This window comes from Dermacentor albipictus, chromosome 6, assembly GCF_038994185.2.
Source record: "Dermacentor albipictus isolate Rhodes 1998 colony chromosome 6, USDA_Dalb.pri_finalv2, whole genome shotgun sequence".
NCBI classification, from domain to species: Eukaryota; Metazoa; Arthropoda; class Arachnida; order Ixodida; family Ixodidae; genus Dermacentor; species Dermacentor albipictus.
The window spans coordinates 113,133,332-113,145,618 of NC_091826.1; the positions used below are offsets into that span (position 1 = coordinate 113,133,332).

Below are 12,287 nucleotides of genomic sequence, written 5' to 3' on the forward strand. Positions count from 1 at the left end.
ATGAAATCGCCACCACGAAAGGACACTTCAGAGGTGCACAAACAAATGGCACGCAACGGCAAAGCGTTGCCGCCTCGACCCACCAAAGTGCAATTTGCACCCTATGAGACATTTAAAGGCGAGCCGCTTATACTGTTCGCACTTGGACTTTTTGGGGAACGTCACGGTGACGGCGAAAATTCTCTTCAATCTGCATATATGTGCCAGCGGAACAAAATAAATCTGCTGAAGCTCCAACGAAACAACACCGTCAGGTACGGTGACAGTAATGACAAAGAGCTTTTTGTACGTGCGATGGTTCTACATTCTACATTAGTCGACGATACACACCGCTATTAACCATTTACCTGAACGCTGTTCAACCACAATTTGAGGGATAGAAATTTTAATATTTGAAACAGAGTAAAGGTGTTGAGTCGAGACTGAGTAAGCAAAGGTGGTCACCCCGCTACCGCCTGCCACTTGTCATACGTATACAAAAAGTACTGACGAAAGGCCGCCAAGCATGGTTTTCAATATTGTCAGTGTGATTATAAGGTTGTCAAGCGCAAGTCGGACAGCATACCAGGAATGTGAGTGGGCGTTTGGTGAAGGTGTGCTGTGCCAGCTGCCGAGCGACAGGCCTGTGGGCACAGTATAACTGAAAAAGTTCTCGGAACTGAAGAGAGTCCTGCTAACCGATTTCGATAGTGGAAGCGTTGCACATCGTAAGTTGGACGCTCGGAGTAACTGACGCGCGGTGTTTGTAAGAGGATACAGAGTAGTAAACATCACGAAATTTGGGTGCTGAAGATGTGTAAGTGGACAATAATATTGAGGTCCAGAGGCTCTCAGTTACTGTCGGTTCTCGAAGAGGTGCTTGCTGTGTGTCTCAGTGTATATCTAGGTTAATATCTTTGTATATCGGTGGCATGTGAGCATTTTATATGGGAACAAAGGCGCCTGCATTTCTTAACTACCTTTAGACAGGTGGCCTTTGTGTAGTCTACCTTCTCTTATTTCAATCATCGATCAGAAACACGCACACGACAGCACAGCGCTTAGTGCCTTGTGTTCAGATGTTTCCCGGTGAGACTGCAAATAGTTTGTACTTCAAAGCTTTCCTGTTACCTAAACGAGGCGGTAACCACGAAATAAAGTTATAAGTGTGTAATTTTATACTTTTCACTCATCGGTTATAGTGGAACGATGAAGGCCTCTTTGTTTATTGAACTGACATAAAACGCTTTGGTCGCTGCAACTATTTACCGTCAAGCTTTGCTTCATGTTGGCAGTGAAGTTGCACGAGTAAAATGGTTTCAGCGATGAAATTCACAGCACTGAGGACTTTTGAAGAGTGAAATACTGAGTCTGCATTCACTCTATTCATGCGTTATCCATTCATCTGACCAGCGCGTAGTGCCTTGTGCAGCAGATTATCGTAAAGGAATGATTTTGAATCCCATTGGCACTGTTGTTCAGAGCAATTTTTAATTTTTTTTTGCCCGTATGAAGATGTCGATTCTGATGATGAGGACCTGTCCTGATAGTGACGACTTCATTAGGGTGATTTCAGGTCAGCATAAACGAATATATTGAAAGAGGATAGGATGAACAAAGCAAGTCTAGTTTGGAGCTTTTCTGCTCTTACATAAAAGTGTACATACGTGTAGGTGTAGTTTCATGTGAGCCACTCATATGAGATGCCCTGAGTGCATCTTTCAAAAATGTTTCATCCGCCCATTCGAACCCAATCGGATGGGCTCTTGTCATTATTATATTGTCACAGTGGTGGGTCGTCAAGGGATGCAGCCATCTTTGCGATTCGCTCTTTAGAATCGTTCCATCACATTCCACGTTGTTTTTCAGCGCACAGGTGCAAAAGCTATTCCAGTACTCCGGAAGAGAAGTCAATGACAGCGCACTGTTTGCGCACGTCAAATTGACATATGCATCCGGTACGCCATGTCAACCTCGCAGACTCACTGCCTGCAAAGTAATTTCATTTCAGACGAGCTAGAGAACGGTCCAGGATTCCTCATCTGGTAGGTAAATGTAAGTTTTCTAGAGGCAATATGCTCGTGGAAAAAGGAGTGTTCTGTATATAACATTCGTAAAAATGCTGGGGAAATTGAGGAAATGGAATTGAGCGCAGCGCATTAACCGAAAGCGCAGCATGAGCAATCGTTGATAAGATTATATAAAAAAGATTAGATTATGAGGTTTTATGTGCCGAAACCAGTATCTGATTGTGAGGCACGCCGTAGTGGGACACTGTGGAAATGAGAATCAACTGGGGTTGTTTAACGTGCTCCTAAATCTAAGCACACGGGTGTTTTCGCATTTCGCCCCCGTCGAAATCGGCCGCCGTACAAGGGATTACACCCCACGACCTCGCGCGTAGCAGCCCAACCACACAAGCACTAAGCAAGGATGGCCAGTAAGATCAGTTTTCACGCGCACACAGTACGTCTGATGCTCAGCATAAGGAAGACAGTAATGTTGAAATAGTGGAATACACTTTCTGTGTGAAATACACTTTCTGTGTGAAATAGTGGAATACGAATACGACAAGGAATACGACGTTCTGGGCCGATCGTGGATATCTTATCTAGAATTTTCTCAGTGCATATGAAAATTTGTACGTTACTCCTAGACAAACGTTGCTTCATTCAGCGGAAATTTTAGTAGTGTTTGCATATAGTTCAGTAAGGTGGCAAATGACTAATAATGTCAAATGACTAGCGACCTTATGTTTTACTTAGTGTCGTTTTCTTAGTTTAGATACTACTTTCTTTAGTTTAATCATATATTTTCAATGACATTGAACATGATTGCCCATTGCTATATTGAAACGTATACAAAAAATGTTGCCGTTGTTGTGTTGAGTTGTCAGAACCTAAAATAACCGTAGCTGTATTTCTTTTTCCGCAGAATGACAATGAAGCTGATGGTGATACTCCTAGCCATTGCCATTTCCGGTCTTTTGGTTCCAGGTAGCCATCCCTCTATACATAAGAAATTGAATAACTTTGGCGTAACCACAACGGTGGAGAAATGCTAGAGCGCCCACCTTGGATGTGGAAATTAGTAGGTTCGAATCCAGCTGCCGCAGCCAGAAAGCGTTCTCGTTTTTTTCTAGTGGTTCTGCCACCCAAGTGCTCTAAGAGATTTGAAAGAGATCTGCCATGAGCTGGCGCTTGCTTCCATATATGTTCTCCCATCTCTAAAGGGGGCCTTATAGAGAACTGCGAATGTGTCTGGACGCCCTTTCTCTCCCCTAAGCGTTCAGGTCACCAACATTACTCTAACTTGTCTGCACTAGCCTGTCTCATGGTTTCCAGTTTTGTCGCTACATATTGGGTTTATCCCGCTTTCATGACACCCAATGATAATTTCGTCTGCTTTATTCAGAGGCTTAATGACACTGGTCTGCTCTGCAAGTTCACGCAGTCATTTTATCAGCTGTACTGAAATTTTATTGCGTGCGGCCTTCGTGTTATTAAGATCATTACCCTCTCATTTTCTAGGCGTGGCTTGAATGTCTTACTGACGCGTGCTGCGGAACGATTTGCAGATGTTGTGCTTGTTCTGTGTGTAATTTATGTGATGCAAATTCGCACAAGGTCACCGGGAAATCAGTGTGTAGCCTTTCCGTGAGTGAGTGAGGGAGTGAACGATAGAACTTTACTCGGTCCAGAGAAGACACAAGGTAGTTTATTGCCAGACTAGTTGGTACATGGCCTTTAAAAATAGTTTTAGGCGCAAACTACAAGACACGGACAACAGAACCAACAATATGTACAGGCGCACCCAAGGGAAACAGAGGAGACCCTGCGCCACGCGGCTTGTACGTCCCACGTACGAACCGCCAAACCGCGCTTCACGGCCCCATCGGGGGCATTCTGCACGGCCAGGGTTTGGTCATCTATTTCGGGGCTGCCCAAGAGTTCAGCCAACCTGTCCTCGCTGAAAGCGGAGCAGGTGGCTTCACACTTCAACAGCACATGGTCCAACGTTGCCGTTAGTTCACAGGTAGGGTAGTGCACGATAGGATACATTTCAGTGTATATGGCTCCGGTAGCTACAGTGTGCGGAAATTTCTCTTCGGTCAGCCAACAAGAAAGTTGGTTTTCAGTCGACATACAGAACCGGTGGCTGTGAAGTGCCAGCACGAATTGGAAAATCTTCTCACTATATGGTCGCTCGGCGTGGGAACTAAAGCCCATAAATTACCGACATAATGTTCACTATAATTCTGAAAGTATGCGTAAAAATTGTGCCACTTGCTCATTTCCACGCAGTCCTGTGTCATTATTAGACTTATCAAATTGGTCTGACCAGTATACACTCGTTCAGCCCTTATCGAACGTTATCAACCCTATCGGACTCGATCCGATCCTAATCAGCCCTTATCGCAACCCATCTCATCGATATCAACGCTGATCTGTGCTTATAAATTTTAATTGACATGATTCGACCATGATTCGAAAGCGTTGCATGTTCGAAGGTCTGCCTATGGCGGCTACTGTCAATCGTTTCCACGCGTCACCCATGCGCTGTCTCTCTTGATCTCCTGATTAGCGAGGCAGTTGCACCACACTTCACTCCGTTTGGAACGTGTCGCACGAAAATAATTTTCCGTGCCACCCAATATATCGAGAAATGAAAACATGCCCAGAGATGCGCTGAAATTTTGCGTTAGGGAGCATCGTATACAGTCGGTGAATTTTTTATGCATTAAGTTTTTTATGGCGATTCCGCGCAAGAGGCGGAAGAGTTCCCTCGTTTTACAGGCTCAGAAATGCTTACGCATTAAGAAGTGCATGACCGTCTACGGCCAAACCAAAGCAACCCTGAAGAATCAAAGCGCAAATCGTTATGAAGTAATTGCCAAGGCAACCGTCATCGTTCTCACGCATTTCAAGTCTAGCAGACTTGAAATTAACACGACATGTGTACGCTAGCCTCCTCCCAGAGGGCGATCGTGTGTCTCAACACCGCGATCGCAGGGGTTGATGAACCAGCTTGATGCATATAAGGTACGTTTCGGCATTGCCCTTTTGCCCTGTAAAGCAGTAGTATCTGAAAACGCTCCCATTAAATATTTTGACGGCTATGTGTGAAGACACACTTTGCCTAAAACCTATGAGTGCATCACAGAGGGCACGACAAATGAAACCATAGAAACTGGTAGGTTCTCAGCCTCTTCTGTCGCGAGAAAAAAGAAAATTTTGCCGAGGATTGCTGTACTCCTAACGCGAAAGTTCCGCGCAGCTCTACACGTGTTTTCATTTCGCGTGTGAATATTCTTTATTATGATTACATAGGGGCGCAGTTTATATTAGGAAGGGAACGCTGTGATTAGCGTGCTTTGTTTTCATATAAAAGACGCGTGCTACTGTGGCGGTATATCGTAACCATCGTCACCACCATTGCACGGAACTACGCTCTTCTTCTCACGCTTTGAACGGCTACGAGGGCAGCTCTTCGCCACGGGGAAATTGTGCCACCTTTGTAAGTGGCGACAACACCCAAAGGAGCGTCACATCGAGCCTTACTAGTAGCCACTCGCCATCGCCCCGTGCAAGAGCAATGATCACCGTCACACACCCTGGTGCCGCTTACTGACGACGCCGTGGACGAGCTTACCACTCCGCACCTCACGTTGGCCTGCCCTTCCCCCCGACCCCCCTTCGTAAGCGCAGATCAGATCTCGCACGCGGCTACGGCGGCCATGCGCATGCCTCTCCCCTCATCGCCTACGGAGGCCCTTTCCATTCGCCTCCTTCATGGCTTTGACATCATTACTCGGCATATCGGTGTATGTTTTTGGAATGTACAAAGTTTTAACGCGATAGCGTTAAGAAGCTCGTGTCGCAGAAAAGCCGGTTTCATCGGCATCGGCGTCCGCGGCGTTGGCCGTGAGCGATAAATCCCAGAAGGCACTTCGTAAATGCTGGCGGGGTGGCCCGCGACTCTCCGCAACCTCGTTGAAGAATGGACACAGTGGGAGAAAAGGATTCAAAGCCCATTGTTTCAGGACCAACTAAGGGCAGTCCAGAGGGCCCATGATGTCCCTGAAAGGCTTGGCCTGACAGTGCCAACGTGGGAGCGGCCCGCCTTGGCTTGAGAAGTCGAGCCTCCGGACCTCAGTACAATAAAAGTTTTCACACACACACTTCGTAAATGAAAACATCTTGCAAGGTGGGCTGGTGGGAATCGAACCAGGGTCTCTGGCGTGTGAGGCGGAGACGCTACCACTCAGCCACGAGTTCGTTCCTTCAAACCGGGACACAATCGCCTCCAGTGAATGCGGTGTTGCCTTCGAAACGTGCCGTAGAAAGTTATACTGCGGCGTATATCGGTAAATATGACCATGTAACTTACAGAAGTCGCAGTTTCACGAGTAGTGAAGTACGTTTCCGCGAAACTTCTTCCGCGCTATTCGCACACGCAGAGCCATCTTGCGGCAAACACAGAAGACCCCCTCCTCGCAATGTACGGCGCTGCCCCGAAACGTGGCGCGGCACTCGCCCCATGACCACGTCCGCCTTCATGGCACGTCGGGGCCCGGCTATCTCTGCCGATCGCGACGTTTGGCTGGCGTAGCGCGTTTGAGTAGGCCGTGCGAATGGGGTGCGATAATGCTATCGCGTTCCACTCTTGAAGGCAAAGCGTAAGCGTCCTCCAATTGTTTTTTTGACACCAAGCTTTCTTCGTGAATCCTCATGGAGCTTCTTGAGCATGGCTGATGCTGCTGCTCCTTGGTGGGTTCTGCCACTGCTTCCTTCCTGAAACACCCACGCACACAGCTGCACTAGTATGTCAAATTGGCATATATATATATAGCTTTGTATACTACACCTAGATATGTGCGATGGCCACATTCATTCTAAATGAAGTGGCGCAATGGAACAACAAACTACACCTAAATGCCTTCACTGCGACAAATCGAGCCCAATTCAAGTAATAAAGCAAGGCTTTCTATGCCTTATTTCTTGGAATTTCTCACGCCTACTCGGATGTTTCCTTGACAAGTGCAATGGAGGAAGGGGGGAGGGGGGCTCTGTCCTGGAGATTGCGCAATGACTATATGGGCCGGTTCGGCATACAGCGTAGGGAAAAGTGGACTGATTCCAAAAACAGTGTAAACCGCTATCTTGTGATTCTCGACGTCTAGGTCTGCGATTCCTATCGGTCTTTCAGGGGAGCTCTGTAGTCACTACACTGCAAAACGCGGTGCTGGAGATAAACAGTTTTGTAGCATTTAATTACCCGCTTCGCGATCGCTTCGCTTCACGCTGATTCCGTATGATGCGTTGGGTCGCATAAGGTTTTGCCATAGGTTAACGCTGGTCACAGCGAGCGTCGGAAGATTTCCCTACCATTGCTTATATGCGAGGATGCTCGTTTGAAAAAAAGGGAGGCTTGTAATTGCGTCTCGCAGCTATTATGCTCGGTGCTATGATAAAGCCTAAATGGGGGCAAGCATATGTCATTGTCACCATGATGTCACTACAATAAAGCAGGTGCAATTCATTATATGATAGTAGTCAAATCAGGACAACTAATTATTTGTCTTGTTTTCCGCACAGACACAACAGCTTCGCGAGCTGGTGAGATATCTGGAGGAGCGTCCGAAGAAGCTCTGCGCTCTGACGGAAGTTCGGAAGACGCCCGTTACAGTGAATGTATATCTTGCGTAAACAACGTCTGCAAAGTGTCACCGAACTGTCAATAATTCCTAACCTTGAAAAAATGTATTGGCGACAGCAACGCAGCCTTGGCTACTATTCGGAAGCAGCAGCAGAGTTCCTGAACCACACCTGCGAATAAATGCCCTCACGTGGAACTAACTCCGTTAGTGAACTCTGCTTTTTTGTGGTGGTTAAATAAAGCGCCTGGTTTGGATGTTCATTGCCCAGAACTATTCTTACCGAACACCGTGTTTGAGTGCCCTCAGTGCTATTTTTGTACGCTACGGTACCATGATATACCTATTATTTAGGCACACATGGTCGTAATCGTAATTTCCTGTTAGATCTTGAAAATACGCCCAAGAGACAGAATCGACACTTTCAACGCTCTTAGAGCCACTTGACCCACACGCGTTTCTGTCTTGCCGTATGTCGTACCCTGAATGTGAGCATGACAAAAGAGTATATATATATGTATATATATATATATATATATATATATATATATATATATATATAGAGGAAGGTAGTAGTTCTTCCGATTCCGTGTTTATTAATGATAGTGCAGGCGCTTGTGCAAAAGAACACACACATGCAATATCGACGTTTCGGCCATGGTCCGGCGTTCAACGCACCAAATCCTACATTTCATAACTGAGGTTGTGGTCTCGTCTTCATCACATGCAATTCTACAATCAACTCTGCCATTTTCGGTGGTTGGTCCGAACCCGTCTTCCGTAGTCCATGTTCGAACCATTAGGCCACGGACGCATGCTTACGAAAGCGGAAATAAACACCTTGATGAATGTCGCTAATTGAAGCCAATGCTGGGAGACGTTTGGCCCACCATGAGCACTGCATGGCAACTACTTACTCATAAAACATTGCAGCAGATCTCACAAGTGGCATTCTATGTAGAACAAAGCTTTGTGGGAATGCATAAAGAATCGCAATAAGAAGCACGCACACACACACACAAGCACGGCCTCACATCAAACATAGCAAGCCTTTTGTTAAGTGAGATTGCTGGCCCTGAACGCATATGGGTTTCAGAGGCAGCATTCGCATGCGTACGCAGCGCAATTCGAATTCATTAGATCAGCAACAAGCGCTTATTTCATCAATACTGTGCAGCCTGATGCGCCGATCTTTCCGCGCGAGCGTCGCTGAGGATGCGCGGAAGCGAGGGCAATCTAGTGGTGGTTCATGGAACACAGTGGCGCGCGCGGTGTGCGCCCTCCGCTGTAATTGGATGGTCTATCCACCAGCAGAACAGCCAGGCAGCCACGGTTCCGGAAAACGGTGAAGGTTGCAAAGATAAGCTTCGCTTGTAAAAGTGACCGCGTGTATTTTTTAACAGACAATTAAAAAAAGTTGTTATTCACTGGCTTTGCTTATGTATTCGAAGAACGAACCGAGTGCTGTCAACTCTTTTTGCTGAATGTACTTTTATCATATTTGACAACTATTGTGCGAAAACTCGTACCTCCTTACTGGTCATATCACTCTCGTGCTTGAATACGTTCACCGACCTTGTGCCACAGCTGAGCGATCCTGCTCCATCGGTGATGTGCAAATTTTCTAATGTAGGTGGGAACATTTCATGCATGTAGTAAGTACCAAATATTAGCACGTAGCGAGCTTTACCTTTGCTCACATAATGTGCGCTCAACGTTTACCGCGGTTGTCTACTTTCTGCACATTTTTTAGATAATCCTCGTAGTGGCTCAACTTTTTCGGCGGTTACAATAGAGAGTTTTAGCCCAGCGGGTTTACGGCCAGCGGAGCGGAGCGGTCTCCACCGTTGCGCCAGCGGAGCGGCTCGCGAAAAAAGAATTTTAGCCCAGCGGATCACCCGCTCGAGCGGGGTAAACAGCGGGGCGCTCTGCTACCCCACCTAGTGGTTCGAATAGGAGTTACTGAGAAATGAAATTGAATTACGCTTGCTTTTATTATGCAAGAAATGTTGAATAAAGATATAATAATGTTCTCAGTGCATTATTTGTTAATAATGTACTGAGTACTAATGTACGGGTCAGCGCGGCAGTCGCCGTCTTCGATGCAGAACTGCCGGCGTTCATGTTCGCGGCTGCCGTCTTGCATTCCCATACACGCCCGCGCGCCCTTACGCACGCTCGCGCGCGGCGTATACCCTCCGCTGGGGAGTGCTTTCCAGCGGGCGTAAACGCTGCTCCGTAAAACCGCTGACCGCCTCAGCGTGGTGCGCATGCGCAGTCGCGTCTCCGCTCGCCCGCTCCGCTCCGCTGGCCGTAAACCCGCTGGGCTAAAACTCTCTAATAACTACAGCACATAGTACACGTTCATCACCGACTTGGTAGGCGATGACACGGAATGTCCGGTTAGAAAGGTAGCTTTCAATTAATTTAAACATGTTTCCGCGGATTCGCATTTGACAGAGGTTTGTCCATATTCCATAGCGCCAGATAGTATCTATGCCATTCGGTAGTGAGGAATACAGAAAGAAAAAAAAATCATTCATGAGTGAAGGCATCGTGAATGTTTCTCTCAATGCGTACGGTGTGGTCGGTCATTGTCCATCCTTCCCTAAAACCACACTGACACGGATCAATCAGTTTATTATATACAGTAAAATGTAGAAAAAGGTCGTTGACAACTTTTTGGAAGAGCTTATAGAGGCAACGCCTGTTATTGAGCGGTAGGTTGTTATGGAGGAGCGATTTTTACCGTACTTCACAACTGGAACAACAGCGTCTTTCTATGCAGGATGAAGGTAACCGGAAACCAAATTTTTAATTAAAATTACTCGGAGCGTCCTTCGTGTGTTTGGGAGGAGGTCTTTGATCATGTCATAGATGAATCTGTCGGCTCCTGGTGCAGAGATCTCACATACGTTACAGGACGCCCTTAACTCGGTGACACTGAAAGGTACGTTATAGGGGTAATTATGCGTGCACTTGCGGTCGAGTGCCTTGCGTTCCCCTACTTGTGTTTAAACTATTCCTAATATTGTATCTAGCTAGACCCACGCTGAAAGTGTTCACCGAGAGTGTTGACCTAGTATTTCTAGTTGTTTCTTGTTTATTGACCAGGAGTAACGGAGAGGGTTCGTGCTCCTGTAGCCTTCTACTGCCATTCCATATTTTGGCCAGCTGTTTCTAACCTCTCCTAGCTTTCCCTCCGTGCGCGTGTCTACCTCACATGCGGTTTTATATGTTGAAGTTCAACAAGATTTTCTGCAGTCTACAAGCAACGCAGTACGCACCAGGCTTTGTTTTGTTTATTTCGTGCCAGTGTGCACTCATTCCACCAGGGGAGCCACTGTTTACATGGGAGACCATTTTTTTGTGGAATGAATTGAAATGAAAAACCGCAACCTCGTCCTCAATACTAAAATCGTTCATGAAATCTTGTGATAAGTAGGTTGACTCTTTAAGATGTTTGTAGTCAGCCGATGTTACTCGTATTTTCCAACGGGGAGCGCGGGGTGTTGATGTTATGTTGTGTTAATTTCAATGTTACTGGGACGTGGTCACTCCAAAACGGATTCTTGACGACATTCCATTCTACGTAAGAGAGGAGGGCCTCAGGGCAAATCGTTGCATCTATGGAAGGATATGAGTTGCGTTGAACATTGTAGTAAGTGGACTCTTTTTTTACTGAAGGGGCCCGCACCAGATGTTACTAGAATATTTTCTTATAAGACGACCCCTTGGATCACACCGGCAGTCTACCCACAAACTGCTGTGTGAAGTAAAATCACCGGCGATATTGCATTGTTCAAGGGGCTGCTCAATTAACGTGCAGAAGTTTGTTTTCTGAGTTGGTAATGAAGCGATACGTAAATTTAGAAAAGGTTAAGTTGTTTAAAAGAATTGCTCGCGCAGGAACCGCCTCGATTGACGTCCGAAGAGAAAGACTGGGGCAAGCGGCAGACTTATCTACAATTATTGCTACCCCTCCGGACGAGGCAATAGCGTCGTCGCGGTCTTCCCATATGGTAGCACATTACGGGATGAACTTTGTGTAGGTTGTATATGTGCTTCGTGAACACGCAGCACCTTCGGAATATATTTATGAATTAGTCTTAGGATATTGTCATGCTTATGGAGAACTCCTCTTACATTCGACTGTAGTATTTGTGTGTCCATTCTGATACGACGTTTGAGCTGATGACGTAAGCATGTTTCGTCCTCTTGGCCCGATCGCGGAGACAGTGCGTAGCGCGAAGGGCACATCGTGCTCCTACAAGAGGCATCATATGGCATCAGCATTAGGTGACTTCACATGACGATGACGCCATCGCGTGACATCACGTTTGAGGTGATAACGTGATAAGAGGATACCGTGACCTGACGATGCGATTATTACGTAATGTAAGGCTTGCCATGTGATGTGATCCCGCGACGTTTGAGGTGATGACGTCATTACGTTTCATCGTCATGTCAAACGTGATGTCACCGCTTGGGCACATGAGTTTTGGCACCATTGGATGTTAACGTCAGATTTTTCGCTTCATGGGCCATATAATGATTTCGTATTTATAAGGAATACCCCTCTCAGCAGTTGTAGTGGATGTTTTCCACAGCTTCACTGGAGATTCACTTTCGCAAGGCAAGGATGGCGAGT

General features: G+C 46.5%; 1 protein-coding gene and 1 long non-coding RNA gene across 2 annotated transcripts in view; one reads left to right on the plus strand and one right to left on the minus strand.

Annotated features, from left to right (window-relative positions):
• Positions 1–12,287, minus strand: part of LOC135913296 (putative phospholipase B-like 2) — a 150,753-nt gene that overhangs the window by 110,000 nt on the left and 28,466 nt on the right. The gene's annotated exons all lie outside the window — the stretch shown is intronic.
• Positions 1,998–7,811, plus strand: LOC135913301 (uncharacterized). Its single transcript, XR_010567957.1, has 3 exons — positions 1,998–2,024; positions 2,914–2,975; positions 7,578–7,811. It is a non-coding gene; the product is annotated as an uncharacterized lncRNA (long non-coding RNA).